Raw genomic sequence first — 6,565 nt, 5'->3', positions numbered from 1 at the left:
AGGAGTAAGAACTTGGGTGATGTACTTAGTGAAGAACAAATGACATAAGTTATGGATATTAGTACCTCTAAGTGATTGCTATTTCTTGAATGAAATATTATTCTTGGGGTGGCTTACAAACTCAAAATAATAAAAATATTAGAGAATTAACTTAACTAGCTGTGATTACAGTGTATATCTTGGACAATAGACTCATTCCACTGTTTTCCAGTTAACTGACAATATTTATCTCCTGTATACACATGCACAGTGGGGTTCACAGCCTTGATTGTTGCTGTTGCAGCTGCTAGGCTCAGCTTGCAGTCTTTCTCCTCAGATGGCAGGCCCTTTACTATGACTGTCTCTCTGCAGCTGTTGAACTTCCAATCTGGTTTTTCTCTCCTTCATTCTCAGATCTTCCACTCAGGCAAAGTCTCCTGTCTTGATTTTCAGGCAGGGTCCAGACAGATCTCTCTCCAGCTACCAGTATTCTACTGTCACTTCTCTCTCGATTGACCTTTCCCTCTCTGAGTTCTCTAGTTCCCATGGCAACCAAAACTAGTGAGCCGCCTGCCTTTCACCAAGGGTTAACTTGTAGTTGGCCACTCCTATACAAGGCTCACTACAACATAATAAAGACTAGAAGCTGGTACTAGCCTAGTAGCCATCTAGTCAAAAGCCAAAATCAAACAAGGAAATCATAGGGTGAACACAGATGATAGAAAAAGGAAGAGGATCAGCAACAGATGTCAGCTCATGCCAAATGCCTGAATGGGACAGCTGATAGGATTGGTGTTCCAAACATGTTTTGATATGAATCTTTATTGAGGAAGTATTTCATTCTTTTATAAAGCAGTTCAATAAAATGGCATTGAAGTGACTTTGGACTAGTTTAAAAAGTGAGTTTAAAACGAGATAAAAACACAGATTGAAACATGGGAACACAAAATCTAGCAGTGTTTATGCATTTGCATGAATACAGAGATTACCAGTTTGCCACATGGGAAATGTGAGAAACTTTTCTCATTCCTTAAAAAAGAGCTGAACTATAGCAATACAGAATACTGTGGTTTGTTTTGTAGTATTCTGTGGTTGCTGTTCCTGTAAGGCTCAAACAGTAAGTAACATTAAATGGGTCGTGAAGTGTGTGTGTGTGTGTCTATATAAGCCTTGGGGGCCTGACCCCCATGGCACAGGGAATTTAATCCCATGCAATGCATTGGGCATGACAAGGGGGTTCAACCCCATATGCGCTTCCCTAATGGAAATTGCCCTCCCAAATCTGCTATGGGTGTAAATAGCAGTTTCAGGGAATGGGGATTCCCACCCCTCCAGGAAAACAGCAGTAAGGAAATAGTGAAACCAGTCTCCCCTTTGTGCCATACCCTACCCATAGCTCAGTAACCTTCACTAATTTTCAAGTGGGGGCCACTTTGGCATAAACAACAATGCCCCACCTTCAGTGTGAGAACCATTTCTCATTGTGCTAACCTCCACACATTACTAGCTTTTCTCTGTGCTGGAAAGACCCTTTAAGAGAGACTGAATCCCTCTCTTAAGAGCTCTAGGAGGAAAACACTGAGAAGGGTACACTTCCCAGCATTCTGTGCACACCCTCCAAGATGGTTCAGGGGCTCAAAAGAGTTTTATTTCCCTTAAAGGAGCCCCCCCAGCACTGGACAATGTGCAGCACTGCACAGTGGGAATTGTCATCATACAGTGCTGGGGGGACTGTGCAGAGTATTCAGCTTTGGCTGAAGCTTCAGACAGGCCCAATAAACAATTAGTCGGGGACTGTACTTGGGGGTGACCTCTGCCCCCCAGGCCTTACAATTAGGAACGCTGCCATAGCTATTTATTAAAATGATAGAAATTCAAAGTCACAGTTCTCATAATCTCTTTTTTGATCCCAACTCCGGTTACTGACTTGTTCTGTTGCTATGGAGTGAAGACATCAGTGCTCCCCCTTCCTCCAAACATTGCTGTAGCATTTTTTTAACTACTGATTTTTTTTAATGGTAGTAGATGATTTATTCTGTTCTCACAATCTTAAACATTAATTAATACTAATAATGACCTTTGCATTGGTTTTCAAATCATTTTAAATGGATAAACCATTCTGCACATGTGCACAATCCCCATGAAATGGAAAAAAATGACGATCCAAGCTTGTAGTGATGGAAAGGATTTGAGGGAGGACTAGGCCTCACTTAGAGTAACTGCGGGGAAGGTGAGCTTTTCCTAATAAGCAGGAAAGCCCAGGAAAATCAAAACAGAAGGACCAGTTCAGAGGAATGGGTGGGAACTCCACTCACAGCCACCAGCAGAAGAGGAGAAAGCTTTGTTCTGTCCCAAGAGTGCCCTGAGGAAGCAGCTGGAGAAATGGAAAAGCCACAGCTGGGAGGCTGGAGGCAGCAGGAAGATCCTTGCCTGTGAGCAAAAATATAGGGACCAGTTTAGTGAGAGAAGTTATCTTCTTTTATTGTACTACTTGAATCGTAAGTTGCCTGGTTAATGAAAACATTCTTACAATCTGCTTTATGAAGAGACAATGGTCCTTATTGCATTCTTTTGTTTTTCTTTAAAAAAAAATTGTTGGTGAAGTGTGTTACTCTTCATTTTGGGTCAACCTTAGTCACACACCTCTGGAGGGCTAGGATGCTCAGCCCTTCTAGAGAGGGGTTTGTCACATTGTTTAATTTATTTTTTTAATATCTTCATATACTTATGAATAAGTAAATAAATTTATGCCTCCAGGTTGCTTTTACCCAAAGTCACAAGTTGTTGTTGTTTTTAACTCCCCAGGAATCTTACATGGAGAGAGTGGTTTGTCCTACATTAAAATAAAGTGGATGATGGCAGCCTATTTTGAATCCCTTACAGTCAGGGATTAACCCCAGTGAACAATTCCCTCCGGCTCTGGTAGGAGCTATACCTATGACAAAGCTAATTTTACACATAAAATAAAAAGTGTGTGACTATGTCTGTCTGTCTGCGTGTCTGCTATCACAGTATGGTTTCTTGGTAAAGAATAAAAACTCAAACAAACCAAAATATAAATGATTTTTAAAAAACAAATGTCTCACAAAAACTGCATCGGTATTATCCAGAATGCCAGTGGCGCAATGTACACCAGCACAAGGCACCTGCCTAACTCCTTCCTCCCTATTGAAGCTCCCTGAGCCTCAGAAAAGCTCTCCCCAAGTACAGTGTTTGCTGGTGCAAACACTGAACTTGGGGTGAGCTGGTGAAGGGCTAGCTGGCACACTCCCGCTAGTCCTATACTCAGGTATGTAATGCCTAAACAGGGCTTCGAGGTCTGTACTAACTCGATGTCATATTAAGAATCAGGAAATTGTGTCTAGGTCAAGACTCAAACCAGAAAGCAATAGGGAAAATCACCATGTTATTTACCTGCATAAATACCAAATGGTCCTGATCAACCTGCATTGTTTGGGTTTGTTTTTTCATAATTTAACTGTGTTGAGTAAAAGGGCAGATGAAGCAAAACTGTTTTGTTTTTTAATCAGGAACTTCAGCTAGTCAATCCACTGTCTGGAAAACTTGATTCCATACAACACCAGGATATGATCATGAGCATAAATTATAATTCGTAAAGTGTGCATACAAATTATTGTGCAGACTGGCCATTTGGGATGTGAGCAAATTAACTTGGCAGGTAATCATGAATTAAAACGTTTAAATCTGTAGCAGTGTCTATGAACCGATTTTAATGCCGTCTTTTTTGCGTGTATATATATATTTAACGCCCGTTAAGCTGCTCTGCGTAAAATAGGCCCTATAGCATTAAAGGTCTTTCAGCCTTTCAAAATGCTTGAGAATTTTTTGTGTTGCTGTTGAACTGCAAAATCTCCAATAATCGTTCGGAAGAAATGCCCAGAGGGTCAGAATTAAATTGATGCCGATTTTGCTTGTGTTTATTTCCAGGTGAATTTATTTTGGACAAATGAGAGATCATGGACGGAACTCACTTCAGGAGGTGATGTTTCTCGAATGGTAGAACGAGGAAACATCAGGCGTAAAGGAACAGATCTTGGCAGCTACTAACCTGCAATTAACCAGCTCCCCATGGGACTTGAAGCGGAGCTTCAGGGATAAAATTTGATTGGCTGAGTCAGATATCACCAGTTGTCCGACTGGCTGGCTGTGAAATTGCCTGTGACTTGATTGGCCTTCGTTGTAAATGGTAAACTGTATTATCCTTTTTCCTTCATGCCTTTCGGGAGGTGGGGGGAGGCACTGATTGGATAACAATCACATCTGCTCCCCCAACCTAACTAGTAGTCCATGAAAGCAAGAGCTGCTGTTCGCTGTATATGTAGTATGCAGAGCTTTGTGAGTAGGTGGGCGTAAAAGACATTATGTAGGAAAACCGGGATATCGCTGTCTGGAGGGAGCTTTCTGATTCACTGGCTGCCGAAGCCTCGCCCAGCCCTCGATGCTTACATAAAAATAAAAGATAGTCGACGTCTTAAAGGGACACTACCAAATAATTTCGTTCCAACTGCAGACACTAAAAAACCCTTTAGTGTTTTGTGTTTGGATGGAAATTATTTGGCGGTAGCGTCCCTCCTTCCTCATTTAAGTTAATGGTTTTGCACAGCGCTTGATCTCTAATAAGTACTTTGGAACCTTTCTGATAAAGGTCAATAAGCACCGCTTTAACATTCCATTACGTTGTGCTAAAACAAGGTATACAGTAACCGACTACAACGTGAAAATACTTGGGAAATTAACATGAGTGAGATTCTGCTTGTTGTGGAGTTACACAGAGCTCTTCCTCAAACAAAATGAAAAGATAAAACCAGATTACTAGGATGCAGCTCCTTTTACAGTGAGAGGTTCTGTGACTCAGGCCTACCTTCAAATTACCTCTTCTGTCCTGAAAGCCTTTATCCTTCATTAGAGGACTGAGATTGCATTGTCTGATTGCATTGTCACGTTTAGTAATATGGCTGAACCCTCGCAGTGAATCAAGTTCTAAGACTAAGCACATGTGAATCTTGGCCTCCGTTTTATAACCTAGAGTTCTCTGCATTTGTTGGTACTGGATGCAGCACCACTGCAAGAAACAGGGTGGGTAGGCAGAGAAACAGTGACTCGGATATGGCTAGTTTTACCACAAGGCGATATGAAGCAATGACTTTAGGATGCCGATACTGCAGGGTGTATCATTTTTCTCCCCTCCATCTCTATATATGTTGTTTTCTTTAAAGACTTGTTCCAGGCGCGTGCACACACACATACACACACACACACCTGCAAGTTAAGCATCATTTTTAACACATAGGTTCATGAGGGCACAAACCACACCACCCAGGACAGACTAAAGATGATTTGGGGGGCCCCAGACGGTGTGGAGGTCCTGGACTTTGGCCCCAAAGTCCAGGGGTAAGAGCGCCCCTGTCCATGGCTGAACCCTGGTGGTTAAAACAAGTTCCAGGGGTGGCTTCAGTTAGATGAATTTCATCTAAACCTGTTTGTACATGGCTGGCTCTACCATAAGGTACAGTGCCAGTCAGCTCCCACAGTCAATAGATGTAGAGCACCATTAACAAGCTAGCAAATTTCAGTGTTGACTTACTAAACAGTAAGAGGAGTGCTGATCTTGTGGTAGCAAGCATGAATTGTCCCCTTTGCTAAGGAGGGTCCACCCTGGTTTGCATTTGAATGAGAGACTACCACCTGTGTTAGCACTGCAAAATATTATCTTTAGGGGATGGGGCCACTCTGAGAAGAAAATCTGCATGTTTGCATGCAGAAGGTTCCAAGTTCCCTCCCTGGCATCTCCAGATAAGGCTGAGAGAGACTCCTGCCTGTAACCTTGGAGAAGCCACTGCCGGCCTGTGAAGACAATACTGGGCTAGATGGACTTCATATAAGGCAGTTTCCTATGTTCCTAGTATTTATTAACCATATTTCTAAATAAATATTTTCTGCAGTGGTGAGGGGCTTTGGACTATTATTATTTTATTTATTATTTTGCCTCAGATGCAAAAATGTCTTCTACAGACCGTGAATAACTAACTAGCATATAGCTACACCCAGCTGCACATTAGACTTACTTTGCTCAATCAGACCAAAGTCCAGCATTCTGTTTCTGACTGCGGCCAGAGAAATGCTTCTGAAAGTTCATGAGCAAGACCTTAAGAATGGCTTCAGAGTCCAACAACTATCCTCCCCATTTGGACTTGCCAGATTCCATGTGGAACAGGGCTCCTGTGGCTTGTATAGTTGTATAAAATGGCTTCCTTATTTAAACATGCCTTTTAGTGCATGTAAAATTGGAAAGGCCAGCTGAAGAATGAAATTGTAGAAAAGGCTGCGTCAGCACCACTTACCTTTTGTTACTGAGGAGTGCACATTCAGATTCTCTGGCGCTCTCGTGCCTTTCATAACAGGGAACTGTATTTTATCAACTTCAGTTGATATGCTAGCTGCACCTTTTCCTAGAAATTAAGGATCTGGCCACAGTCACATAAATTCCATACCCAGCATTTTACCAAGGGTAAACGAAAAGCTGTCCTTCTCAACTCCCACACAATCCCACACAGCTCCCGCACAA

Source organism: Hemicordylus capensis, chromosome 5 (genome assembly GCF_027244095.1).
Source record: "Hemicordylus capensis ecotype Gifberg chromosome 5, rHemCap1.1.pri, whole genome shotgun sequence".
NCBI classification, from domain to species: domain Eukaryota; kingdom Metazoa; phylum Chordata; class Lepidosauria; order Squamata; family Cordylidae; genus Hemicordylus; species Hemicordylus capensis.
The sequence above is the reverse complement of the archived record's forward strand: the minus strand, read 5'-3'. Positions refer to the sequence as shown.